The sequence below is a fragment of the Peromyscus californicus genome, unplaced genomic scaffold, assembly GCF_007827085.1.
Source record: "Peromyscus californicus insignis strain IS unplaced genomic scaffold, ASM782708v3 Scaffold_5__1_contigs__length_169319896, whole genome shotgun sequence".
NCBI classification, from domain to species: Eukaryota; Metazoa; Chordata; class Mammalia; order Rodentia; family Cricetidae; genus Peromyscus; species Peromyscus californicus.
In genome coordinates this window covers 127566492-127580741 of record NW_026294573.1, presented here as the reverse complement: position 1 = coordinate 127580741, position 14250 = coordinate 127566492, and positions in this window count along the sequence as shown.

Genomic DNA, 14250 nt, shown 5'->3' with positions numbered 1-14250 from the left:
TGATTTCCAAAGTGTACAAATTTGCACTCCCACCAGCAGTGGAGGATTGTTCCCCTTGCTCTGCATCCTCTCCAACATAAGCTGTCATCAGTGTTTTTGATCATAGCCATTCTGACAGGTATAAGATGGTATCTCAGAGTTGTTTTGATTTGCATTTCCCTGATGACTAAGGATGTTGAGCACTTCTTTAAATGTCTTTTGACCACTTGAGAGTCTTCTGTTGAGAACTCTCTATTCAGCTGTGTAGCCTATTTTTTTTAATTGGATTGTTCAGTATTATGATGCCTAATTTCTTAAATTCTTTATATATTTTGGAGATCAGACCTCTGTCAGATGTGGAATTGGTGAAGATCTTTTCCCTTTCTGTTGGCTGTCATTTTGTCTTATTGACTGTGTCCTTTGCCCAACAAAAGCTTCTTAGTTTCAGGAGGTCCTATTTATTAATTGTTGCTCTCAATGTCTGTGCTACTGGTGTTATATTTAGGAAGTAGTCTCCTATGCCAATGCATTCAAGACTAGTTCCTGCTTTCTCTTCTATCAGGTTCAGTGGAACTGGATTTATGTTGAGGTCTTTGACCCACTTGGACTTGAGTTTTGTGCATGGCAATAGATATGGATCTATTTGCAATCTTCTACATGTTGACATCCAGTTATGCCAGCACCATTTATTGAAGATGCTTTCTTTTAGTGTAACTCTAAGCAAGTGAAAGACCTGTGTGACAAGAAATTTAAGTCTCTGAAGAAAGAAATTGAAGAAGGTATTAGAAAATGGAAAGAGCTCCCATGCTCATGGATAGGTAGGATTAACACAGTAAAAATGGCAATCTTACCAAAAGCAATCTACAGATTCATTGCAATCCCCATCAAAATCCCAACACAATTCTTCACAGACCTGGAAAGAATAATACTCAACTTCATATGGAAAAACAAAAAAACTAAGGATAGCTAAAACAATCTTGTACAATAAAGCCACCTTTGGAGGCATCACCATCCTTGATCTCAAACTCTACTACAGAGCTATAGTAATAAAAACAGCTTGGTATTGGCATAAAAACTGACATGTGGACCAATGGAATCAAAGTGAAGACCCTGATTATATATGTAAGACCCCTACAGCAGGTTCTCAGTCTGTTAACAATCCCAGAATCTAGATTTTGTAATGTCTGTAGTGTCATGGACTGTATATTTCTACCTCTTTTGAGGCAGAAGGGCCATCTGAAGTCAATGAGAGAGATGTCTTCCTCAGGGAAGAGCACACCAATTGATTATCCAGTACTTGGAATGGTCAGCCCTGAAAACATATATGAGTAACATTACACAGACTGAGCATATTATAACATGGATATAACTTATTCATGTTATAACAATTAATGAAAAAAGAGGTCATGAATTCGAAAGAGACCAAGGAGGGTTATATGGGAGGGTTTGGAGAATGGAAAGGGAAGGGAGGAATGATATAATTGTATTATAATCTCTAAAATAAAGTAAGAAGTCCTAGTGACATTGGGAATCTGAGCTTTTACGCTTTTCATGTTAGCCATAGCTGGAATAACCCAACCCAACCAGCAAAACAAGTTTTTCTACTGAGCTCTTGAAGAAACAACAGTACAGCTCCCGTCACTGATCTCTGATGAATGCTGAGACATAGAACTAAGCCAACTTTGGGAACACAGTCTCCGAACTAACAACTCTAAACACGTTTCTACAAGTATAGATGCACCCCATGCATTTGGGAGACTACAAGTCCCCAGAATCATTTGTTGTAATTGGTTCTCAGGTGTTTGGTGGCTAATGCTGGCTCAGCATGGAAAATTTATGTGAGGTGAGTTCTAACAGGTCTGAATGATGTGGGGGTGACGTTAGCTTTCAGGGAAACTGCTGAGTGTGAATGTGTCTTCCAGGCAACAGAGAAAAGCAGCAAAGTGCTGTCAGGGTTGCTGACAGAGGTGGGCTCCAGGGCAGCCATGCAAATTAGCCTTTTCCTGGAGACTCTCCCTGAAACACAAACTCACGGTAAATACCAAATCCAGTAACTTCTGTCTGTTAAAGCAGGCTAATTCCTAATTCAGACTTCTTTTATGATTGATACGGTTAACCACAAATTTAATGGCTTAAAGCAACACAAATTTATCAGTTTATAGTTCTACATGTCAAAATGGGTCTCACTGGCCTGAAACCCAAATGTCAGCACCTAACATAACTTCCTGGAAGCACAGAACTTGCCTCTTGCTTTTTCTGACCTGCATCACTGTTTATGGTACTCTGCTACTTTCGCCATCATCACAATAGTCTCTCTCTCTTTCTTGTGAGTACCTATTATTTATAATTTTCACATGTATAAAAAAGATGTGGTAGTGCACACCTATAATCCCAGCACTTGGAATTACAGGTACATGCCATTATGCCTACCTTTTTTTTTCCCTTCCCCCACCCCCAGTGTGGATCTGAGGCTCAAACTCCCCTTAGTCCCCAGGCCTGTACAATGAGCAGGTCAAATACGAGTCTTAATGCTGGACTCTCCCTCTGACCTGTCTTTTCTCCTTTACTCCTTAGGAGGAGTCATTTCAATGAAGTCATTGGGTCCACCTGGGTAACTCCCATCCCCAAAAGCAGAACTTAGTCTCCTTTCACTAGGAGACTCAACAGGTTCACAAGATCTGTTTAGTGTGTATGTCACTAAGGGACCTTGTTCCTTCCTGTCACACTTGCTAGATAAAAAACCCTTTTGTATTCACTGCCTTTTTTCATGTACAGTCTTCAAAAGTAGCATGAAACCAAAGCTTAGAAACATTTGTGACTTGCTGGACATCACACTACTTTAAGCAGAGTCACATGCTTGGTGGTGGTGGTGGTGGTGAATTAAAAAGAATGTAAAAATCACATTTGGATTTATTAAAGTGAAATATAATATGTACATGTACGAATCCTCAAAGAATAAAGAAAAACAGATTTAAAAAATAAATGCTAAACAGCAACAGAGCCAATTTGACACCTGTGTTTGAAAATCTAGGCTGCCACAAAGGCCATAGCAAGGCTTGTCCTGTAGGATGAAGGTGGGGGGTCCAGCCCTGGATGTTCCCAGCCACTCTGCTTCTCACAGCTTGAGTCTTTTTTTCTTTGGCCTCTGAAATTGGGTCTCACAGAGACCAAGCATTTGGCTTCCTTTCTTAAGTCATTGGTCTCCTCTTCCTGTTAGTCTCTGCTCCTCCCACAAGAAACCACTCTCTTAAGAAAATCTTCTAGTTCATACTAGAAAGGAATAGGAGCAGTACCCTAAGTTGCGCTTTCAATCAGACAAGAAGGAAACAAACAGCAGTGGCATCACAATTCTGATAGTTCAGTAATGGTGAGCTTGTTTGGATTATGTGTCTGTAAATGTCAATGTCTTTATCTTCAAGGGGTGGTAAAGTTGGGTGTGGTGGCATCCATCCACAGTTTGAGCACTGAGAGTCTGAAACAGGAGTTTGAGACCAGTCTGAGTAACACAGCAGGACTCCATCTGAAAATACGAGTGGTATTCTGGTATAGTTCTAACAATTAATTGGTAAAGATACCATCTGATAGTTAGCATGCTGGCGTGGGGAATGTGTCATTTGTTTGTTCCAACATTTCCCTCTCATTGCCCTGAAAGAAACAGAGGAGAATGGCAAACAGCATAGTCGGCATAAAAGTGTTTGTAAGTGGCTTCCTTCCAGCTAGTCCTCAGTCTTCTTGTAGACTCCAGAACGTAGGGGACCAGTGATCCTAAGAAAGCAATGGGACACTGCTGCATCTGTGTGATAAGAAATGATAAGGCAATACACATTTCTTTTTCTAATGCAGGAGAATCAAGAACATGTGAGAAATGGTAAGCAAAGCTCTTGTTTTAGCTTCCAGCTTCTGCCTGGAGCTCATTGGCTCATGACTTGTCCATTCATTCACATCTTTGCTATTTCTTGAAATATTATGCTATTTATGTTATCATAGAGATTTCACAATGAACAAAGCTCTAATGTCTTAGAAGATGGCATGGACACCAGGAAAATGGATGATGTGATTAAAGTATGAAATCAAAGTAGAAGGCCGTCTTCTCCAGCCACTGAAGTGAGGGAATTTTGAATCTTTCATCTAGGGGAAACATAAACCAGAAGAGCTGAAGTACTTCCTGGTTAATTTCAGATGGCTTTAGGTAGCCCTGTGGTCTGTCTGTTGAGTGTGTGAGAGCCAACTAAAAGGAAGACAAGCTCACTTGTTCAGTACAGCAGAACCCTGTTAGACAGATGTGTGGTCAATTTCAGGAGTGGGTGACCTAGAGACTGAGCCTGTGGCTCAGCTTCCTAACTAGGGACCTGAAAATCAGACTTAATCATGTATTCACCAATAGAGAATAAAATCAGTGCAAACCTATTTAGTCAGTTCCTTATTGATAATGGTCAAGTCACTTCTGCTAGATCTAATATGAATGAATAGAGCAAAACCCACATACACCAAAAGGGACATGTAAAAAAATAACTACAGAGCAAACTGAATAGAGTCAAAGTAGAAAGAAGCTAGAGAGGAGATGCTGCCAGCTGCACCGCCATGAGGAGTAAGATGTAAAGATACCGGTAAGCCACGAGCCATGTGACAAGGTATAGATTTATAGAAATGGGTTAATTTAAGATGTAAGATCTAGCTAGCAAGAAGCCTGCCACCGTCATACAGTTTATAATTAAAAAAAGAAAGAAAGAAAGAAAGAAAGAAAGAAAGAAAGAAAGAAAGAAAGAAAAAGAAAGAAGCTAGAACAGGGAAGAAAATGCAACGAAATGAAAATGGTATCGGGGGCTAAGGAAAGACAGAACTGAAATGCACAGCAACATTAAACCAGGAAGTATGGTGGACACTCTACAACACCAACCAGCAATAATATGATGAACTCCATAACTGTTTTTGAAAAAGAAGGATAAACCAATGGGAGACAGAGTGGGGGACCTTAAGGAGGAAACCAGAACACTAGCCAAAGAAACAAATTCAAAGGTGTCATCACAATGAAAAAAAAATGATAGGTTCATAAAAGAATCTCATATTCAGATTTTGAAGTAACACTAAGTTCTTTTTATTTATTAATTTTATGTGCATTGGTGTTTTGCCTGCACATGTTTGTGTGAGGGTGTTGGATCCACTGAAACTGGAATTACAGGCAGTTATGTGCTACCATGTGGGTACTGAGAATTGAACCCAGGTCCTCTGGAAGAGCAGCCAGTACTCTTAACTGCTGAGCCATCTTTCCAGTCTCCAACACTAAGTACTTTAAAAAAAATCAGTCTCAATTTATGGATTCATGATACCTACTAGTAATTGTTAGAAGTTATGAGCACACAGAAGAAATCTAGACAGGACTAATTAATTGAGGAGACAAATCACTCATCCAGACAAAGAATGCTTTATTAACTTTCAAATTTAGAAAATATACAAATGATAGTGAAAGCAACTGGGAAATGGCTTGGAATGTGCAAGGAATGCAAAAGCCAAACCAGTGGGAACCAAAACTCAGTGTCTCAGGCACATCAGAAAAGCTTCTCAGGGATCTGGTCAGGTCTCACATGGATTGGTTCACAAGCCAATCAGGAGCCTAGACATACATAGTAATGCCTTGGAGCCAAGTAAGAGCCTAGATGTATTAGATCCAGTAATGCCCTAGGACACAATCGGGAACCTAGATGTATTAGATATAGTAATGCCCAAGTAAACTTCAACCACAAGCTGGAAAGAAAACCCACCTGGTTTCTTGCCTAAGATTAAAAATGGAAGAAGGGCAGGGGGAAGCAGAGGCTAACAAAGACATGGGAATGTCACAGTTACAGCACATGTTTTTATTGGGTTCTTCTTTAGCTAACAACAGACAAGCTGTTTGATAAAATGGACCTTCCTACTGTTCTCCACCTATGAAGTAATCCAGTAGTCCTAAGGGCTTATGAATCATGAGGTTTGGCTCCCTGTCTGAGCCACAGGAAACTTCTGCTGTGTGAGAAGGGGTGGTGGGTGGGGTGGGGTGGTCAGGAAAGCATAAGAAACTGTGAAGAAGTTGGTAGAGGTAGGGGGAAGGGTACAGATGTGTTAAAAGTTGTGTCAGTCTAAACAATTTGAAACAACAAGAGTACACAGGTATATGATTATTATTTTAAAAAAGAATGGAAGCCAGGAGTGATGCTTCATGTCCCCAGGAGAGGAAGCTGAGTAATAGAAGAAAATAAATAGAATACAAGATGTTCCGTAAGTCTAGTAAGTTATAGAGAAAAGGAAGCCAAGAGAAGGCATGGCCACTTTGAAACTTGAAATTCAGGAGCATATCTGTGAAGTCACAGATTCAGAGTAAGAAAAGAAGTTCAAATCCAGCTATTAATTACTAAAGTTTGCAGAAAATATCAATCAGTACATGTAATGTTTGAAAGTAAACGTGTTACCTGAGATGAAGCAGGAAAATACTGAACGGAAGGAAACCATCCAAATTAGTACAGGTTGCCTGAAGTGATAAGCAGTACAGGGACAGAAGGCCAATGCCATTCCTCACCCATCATAAGGATCCATGACAACACTATCATTAAAAAAAGAAACAAACATGATAGATTAACAAGAGAACACAAAAGCAAATTTATTTCGAGTTTTATATGATACAATTCAAAGCCCAGGAAAAGATTTCTGTTTAAATTTGATGGACAATCAACAGCCACATAGTAATGTCATTGGACAAAAAAAGCTGTGATCCCATGGTAGTAGACTGAGGGCCATTGTTATAGTTTGGCAGCAGCAAGAACGAACCACAATGTACTACAAACCCACGTTGGAAGTTTATTGGAAGGGTGTGAAGACAGCGGGGTTGTGGAGGCCAGCCTCTGGAAGGAAAATGTTGGGGAGAGAGTGTAAGTAACAGGGGGAGATTGCTTTTAAAGGGGGCTTAGCACATGAGTACAGAGACTTAAGCAGCCATGCAATGCATGCACATAGATTACATAGTCAGCCCTGGGCTGACTAAGCATTTGCCTGAATAGTGACAATGCATGAGCGGCTGTAGGACCTTGGGTTGACTAGGCACACTGCACGAGCAGAAGGTATTCTTAGTGGCTACAGCTGGGGGCCTTAGGGATAGGCCAGGTGATCCTGGAAATGCTAACAGCCCTGTTCCAGCATGGCCTGGCTGCTCAGGGTCTTTTGGTCCTTTCTATGTAGTGTTCATTCTTCCCAGTAATAAGAAAAAAACCCTCTGAAATGAAGATCTTGTTGGGTCTGGGGTCAAGCAATAATGGGGGACAGACCACCAAAGTCTATTAAACCAGAAGCAAACTTTATTCCAGAAAAATAAAAATAAAATAAAACACTGCAGGGCACAAAAGCTTATCAGCTAGCTGAGACCACAGCCAATGTTGGAATTCTGGGGCTGTGGCAATAGAGGTGAGTACTGGCCCCCTTTTATAGTATCAGGCACAGGGTGCATACTAGGCGTCACGTAGGACCATCAGGCATGGATGCATGCTAGAAGTCTCGCAGAAACAACTATTAAAAGTTAACTTTGATTCAAGCAGTTGTTGGCTATAAAGGACAAGTTGGCTGTTGACAGAGGAGCTGGCTGTAAAGAGGATGCTTTAAAATTTTTTAAAACTGGAAACCTATAATAAATGCATTTTTCCAGCTCACTTGTTGCAAACTGACACTGGTCTAAAAAATTGGAGCTGAGAAGAGAAAATCACAGTGAAATTTTCAGAATACTCAGGTTCTGTTCAGTTATCACAAGAAAATCAAATGGTTTCATTGAGCCCTTAACTTTCCTGACTTCTTGTTTGTTCTATATTTCTGTGATCCCTTTAAGTACTGGCCATCTATCTGGGCTCCTCTGACTTTGGCTTCTATTGTGGAAATTTTGTGAATCACGATCTTTGCTATGTTCAGGGTCTTTTGCTGGTCCAGTGGAGGTCCACCTCTGCCCAGATTGTGTTCAGCAGTAGACTCCAGAAGCCTAGGCACAGCTGGATCTCTTTCTCTGCATTCCTCACATCTAATTGTTTGTATCTCAAGTTGCACCTGCCTGAACCACTCAATACAAATCTGACTCCCAGACTAAGCCAGTACAGAGAAGCTTGTCCAGGGCTAAGAGCAGGAAAGTGCTTTCAGGTTCAAACTAGGGAAAATAGTCTAAAGAAGTGGTTTTCAACCTATGGGTCATGACCCCTTTGGGTTGAATGATCCTTTCACAGGGGTCACCTGAGACCATCAGAAAACACAGATGTTTACATTATGATTCATAACAGTAGCAAAATTACAGTTAAGAAGCAGCAACAAAAATAATCTAATGGTTGAGGATCACCACAACATGAGGAACTGCATTAAAAATACATAGCATTAGAAAGATTGTGAACCACTGTTCTAAAAGATCAAAGTCCTGCAAAGCAGGGCAGCGTCTGAAAACAGTTGCACATATTTTGTCCAGGCTACAACAAGAAGGCAAGAGTAGTCCTTGATATTTCCTCACAGCCAAGGAAAGAAGTGTGGACTATCTCATGTTAGCCATTTTCCCCATTGGCTATGTGAATGTGAAATAGGCTCTATATAGGCTAAGTTAACCAGTGTTCTCCAGAGAAATGCAACCAACAGAAGAAATATATATTTATTGTTATACTGGCAACAAGTAAATACTAGAATAATTATATTAATATTATGTGGTGATATTTTATCTGTGTACCCCAATATAGCTTATCTGAGAATCAGAGGAAAAAGCCATCCACTATATTAAACGTAGAAGTCAGGAAATGGTAGCAGATGCCTTTTATCCTAGCATTCTGGAGGCAGAGATCCACCTGGATCTCTGTGGGTTCAAGGCCACACTGGGGAACAGAGCTGGGCATGGTGACACACGCCTTTAATCCCAGCACTAACCATAAAGGTCTGGAAGTCTGTACAGACAGACAGGAAGTGACGTACCTGGGTGGAGAGAAGAATTGAGATGCAGAACAGAAAGGCATATAAATATGGGGATTACAGGAAGTAGCTCTCCTTGACTGAGGATTTCTAAGTGGTAAGAATATGACTGGATTCTTTCTGTTTTTCTGATCTCTCAGGTTTAAAAAAAAAAATCAGCAAAGAAACATGACCATGCCTAACAATGACTTCGAAATCTCCAAAAACATGGTTGAGGTTCCACAACGATGATTCTACATGGACTATTATAAAGCCATTAAGCTGACTATCACTACCCAAAGATTGGCTTTGGACTACAAACTACTCAGGACAATTTTGGGTTTTTTTGTTTTTTGTTTTTGTTTGTTTGAGACAGGGTTTCCCTGTGTAGTTTTGGTGCCTGTCCTGGATCTCACTCTGTAGACCAGGCTGGCCTGGAACTAACAGGGATCCACCTGGCTCTGCCTCAGAGTGCTGGGATTAAAGGCGTGCGCCTCCACCGCCCGGCCACTCAGGACAATTTTGAGATGGCTAGCTGAGATGATCCAGCTTCACAGGCTACTCCGAGCAAGGACTTGAGACAAGCCCTGCACTTATGCAGAGACTGGACAAATGACACAGCTAACTCTCCCAGGACTTGACAATTAATCCAAAATTTTTCTTTTCAGGATCCCCTAAAGATGCTTTTGTCCCCAGACAGCAGGAAGTAATTTTAGGAATACAACACCCACATTTGCAAGAGGTTAGGTGGGTGGTTTTTGGTCATTTAATGAATTATGGATATTGTCATTGTTTATGATGGTTGGTTACACGTTTTTAATTATTAATGGTCAAAAAAAAGCTAAACAAAGGAGATTAGATTTAGGGTTCTTGTTTTAAAAGGAAATGAAAAAAGAGGATATAGATAAGAGGTAGATTATTGAATCTACTATAAATAAAAGAGATATAGAACTAATAAGATAAATAGGTAGATTATTGAATCTACTCTAAAAAGAAAAAAGGAAAGATATAAAAATGATATGATAAAAGGTAGATTATTAAATATACTTTTAAAAAGGAACTACTTATTTTAAATATTTTATATTGGATTTGATTTTTGTATATTGTATACAAATTTTGGATTGGACTCACCAAAATCGGATAAATAATGAAATATCTTGTCTGAATTTGTCAAATGTTAATGGACTAGACATTGTTAATATATATAATGGAGTTTTTTGTCTGAATCTATCAAATGTTAATAGACTAGACATTGTTAATGTAATTCTTGACTGTATATATTGTATATACTTATTGAACTTACTAGATATAGTTTTTTCTTTTATTAGTTATAACCTTTTATTATTTTAGACAAAAAAGGGGAAATGTGGTGATACATTGTGTCTCCCAAAATATTGTGTACCCTAATGAAACTTATCTGGGGTCAGAGAACAGAACAGCCTCTAGATTAGACATAGAGGGAAGAAAATGGTGGCACACACACCTTTAATCTTATCGCTGGGGAAGCAGAGATCTGTCTGGATCTCTATGAGTTCAAGGCCACACTGGAAACAGAGCCAGGCATGGTGGCACACACTTTTAATCTCAGCACTTGAGAACTCATGTCTTTGCTTGGGAAAGACACATGCCTTTAATCCCAGGAAGTTATGGCAGGAAGCAGAAAGGTATATAAGGTATGAGGACCAGGAACTACAGGCTTTTAAGCTTTTAGGCTTTTAGCAGCAGTTCAACTGAGATCCCTTCTGGGTGAGGACTTAAAGACTTTCAGTCTGAGGAACTAGAATCAGCTGAGAAGTTGGCGAGGTGAGGTTGGCTGTGGCTTGTTTTGTCTCTCTTTGTCTCTTTCAGCATATCACCTCAGTATCTGGCTCTGGGTTTGTTTTTTATTAATAAGACCTTTCAATATTTGTGTTACAATATTATGTGATTATAAAAGATGAGAGGCCCTCCCAATGAAAACATGGTGGTAGAATGTGAAGGTCTGAGAATCAAAGATGTGTTTTGATGTTAAAACTAGTATGGGTCTGAAGGTCTGAGACCCAGGAGTGTTGAAGGCAGGAAATTGAAGCCTCAGCTAAAACAGTCAAAGAAAGAGAGAAATCTACATTCTTTCCCCTTTCTTTTCTATCCAGGTCCCAGGGGACTGGAGGTGCCTATCCATATTGGATGGAGGGGGTAAGCTTGACTCAGTTTTATTTATTTTTTTCTTCAATTGCTAGTTTCTTCCATAAACATTGCCACCTAGAAGTAATGCTTATCCAGGTATCTAGGCTTCCCATAGCCCAGGCAAACTGACATATAAAATTAACCATCATATGAGGCTTTGTTTTCCTTTCTTTTTTTTTTTTAAATCACAACATTTTAAAAGTTTTGATTTCTAGTTAAACTCCAGTTAAGTCATAAGTCCCAAATGATATAAGTGTTTAAAATTATAAGACTAAAGTGACTGGAGTTAGAAGATAATGCCATGAAGCTCATGTCTTGTAAGTGCATGATGTGTTGGCATCCACATGACCCCAATGAATTCATTGATCACTAACAGAGAACATGGACATTTGGTGGAATCAAAAACATGGTAAAGTGGCCTCCTAACTTTATCTGTGGTAGTTTGAATGTAATTGGCCCCATAACCTCATAGGGAGTTGGAACTATTAGAAGGCATGGCTTTATTGGAGTGGATATGGCCTTGTTGGAGGAAATGTGTCACTATAGGGGTGGGCTTTGAGGTTTCCTATGCTCAGGATACCACCCAGTGTCTCAGTCGACTTCCTGTTGCCTACAAGATGAAGCAGCTCCAGCACCACATTTGCCTGCATGCCATCATGTGCCTAACACGATGATAATGGACTGAACCTCTGAAACTGTAAGCAAGCCACCCCATTTAAGTGTTTTCTTTATAAGAATTTGGTCATGGTGTCTCTTTACAGCAGTAGATACCCTAGGACAGCTACCAGATGCTGTCTTCTGAAGGTCAGAGGGTCTCCACATGGGAGATTTCCCTGCAAATGACAACCTCTTTGAGGCAGTGCTCACAATGCCCAAATGTCATCTACATAGAAAACAGAAGTTACCATGCTCTCAGAACTCTTTGATCAGGTTACTACAGAGCTAAGTTCCTGCACTAACAGTTACTTTGTTATTACTGTTCAACTCTCCCACTGTAACACAAATGATTTGACTTTCCTGGTGTTGGGACAGTGATCTGTTCACAGGGTTGAGTGACTGGAGACACTTGTTATGGGACCCTGGAGGATGCTATGCTACTATCCTCCAGCATGCACAGATGTGGATTTCCTCATGGGTGCTCTGGAATGCCTCCTACCCACCTTCCACTGCCAGCCCTACGTACTCCCACAGTCTCTGAAGGAGCAAACATTTCATTAGCAGAAAAACTCCCTTGTGACTTCCTTCCCTCCCCTCCGATTTCCACTACAAATGACTCAATGCAAGTGGATTCTTTCTCTGCTGCTGTCTGACTCCTGCATAGCAGGTCAGGTGGCAGATGTGCTTATGGCTTCTAGGCCAGGTGGGTAAGGTCTCTCAGCTTGGTAATGGATGACGTGGTCACTGTGTCATACAAGAAAATGCCATGTACTAATGAAGGGACAAGTGTTCTTAGTAGTCTGGATGAATTCTAACCATGATCTATTCACATTCCTTCATTTCATGAAAACCACTTAAAGTAAACACTAAGAGTAAGAATGCTTGTCCCAAGAAGGAGGAAGCAGGAAAAGAGAGGGGGTGTTTAGCAATTTGGGGTTAACGGTAGGTATCTTATAAACTGGATCCAAATCTGGTATGATGAAGATGCTCAGACTCATGTGCTGTCCTTTGATTCACGGTGGTTGGGAGGCAGCATTTTGGAGGTTTCTAAGGTGGATGACTCAATTATTAATAATAGCTATTCGTTGGATTGTAGTGCATCATCTGAAAATGTTTTCTTGGATCTTACTAATAACTTGAATTTAAATATACTATTTTATGTGCCCCAGAATATGTTCAGTTTCTATGACAGGCTCAAACAGCGAGCAGCCTCTTGTTATTCACTCTTTGTGGAACAGGATGGAAGAAGTGTGTAGACGTATCAGACATTTTAAAGTTTAATAGCTACCAAGATGAGAATGGCAGGTAGACTCTTACCAATGCTATGGGTTTTTTGTTGTTGTTGTTTTTAATCTTGTGAGATTCCCAAGGAAGCTCCATAGTAACAATTGCAAGTGTTTCTGTAAGAAAGTAAGTTTAGGAAGCATTTAAATATTTATGGAATGTTAGAAGTGAGGCATTAATTGGCAAACAACTTAATTAAAATGCTTTCTCAAGTCATTAGCAACAAATACTTCCCTATCTGCTCTGCATGCCATTTGTCTCATTGTGTTTGCTAAGCCTGCCTGTCAGTCAAACTTTGCTTCAGGTAATTTTTTAGCTCTGTGGGGAAAATCTTCAAAAATTACATCTGAATTTAAAATATTTTGATTACCATTTTTATCTAACAAATTCTCTTTTTCACTTCATCTTCTATATGTCCCAGTAAACCTCCATCCTGGGAATTTAGGGCCTGAAGATGAAATTCTGCATCAAGCATTACCAAGCCTCCACAAATGCTCTCCAGAGAACAAACTGAATCAATCTAGAATCAACAAACAGTGCAGTTAATTAATGAGAGCACCATGAGGGAGCTTTTTTAAACAATGTTGACGGCTGCTGCCTCAGGACCAATAGTACCAGAAGTTATTGCTGGTTTGAAAGAACTGACTCTTAGGGTTCCCCCAAGGCACCTTTTGCTTGCATTAGCTATTTACCACAACTTTTCCTTTTATTTGCACCCTAGAGGAAGAACACTTATTTCCTAAATTACTTTTAAAGTGATGCTTATGCTTGCCAGTAGCCTGAGGTACAGAGTGAAGGTAGCACAGGATAAACAAAACAGAAACTAAGTCTGAGAAACGACCGAGAAAGTCTATAGGAAAAGCACTGATTCTGGGACTGTGTTTCAAATCACAACTCCTACAATGCCATACAAAGGGTGAGGCTTGCATGATACAGGCCTGGTCTAACTAGGGAAGAGCATGAGGCCGTGTAGCAAAGGGTGAGGCTAACAGAAAAGGGTAGTGGTATAAGGCATGAGTGAGTAGGAAGACAGAAATATTTACCCCGAGTAAGACGCCTCATTAGACTAAGACAACAAAAGAGCACTTGGTTATCCTCATAACATCATCTCCCAAAACTTAACTGTCAAAAAAAATCTATCTTTCTCAAAGACAAGCTCTTGTGTTTCATTCACTGCTCCTAAAACAGTGCCTGACACATTGTAGTCTATCAAGACATGCTAGTCAATGAATGAGT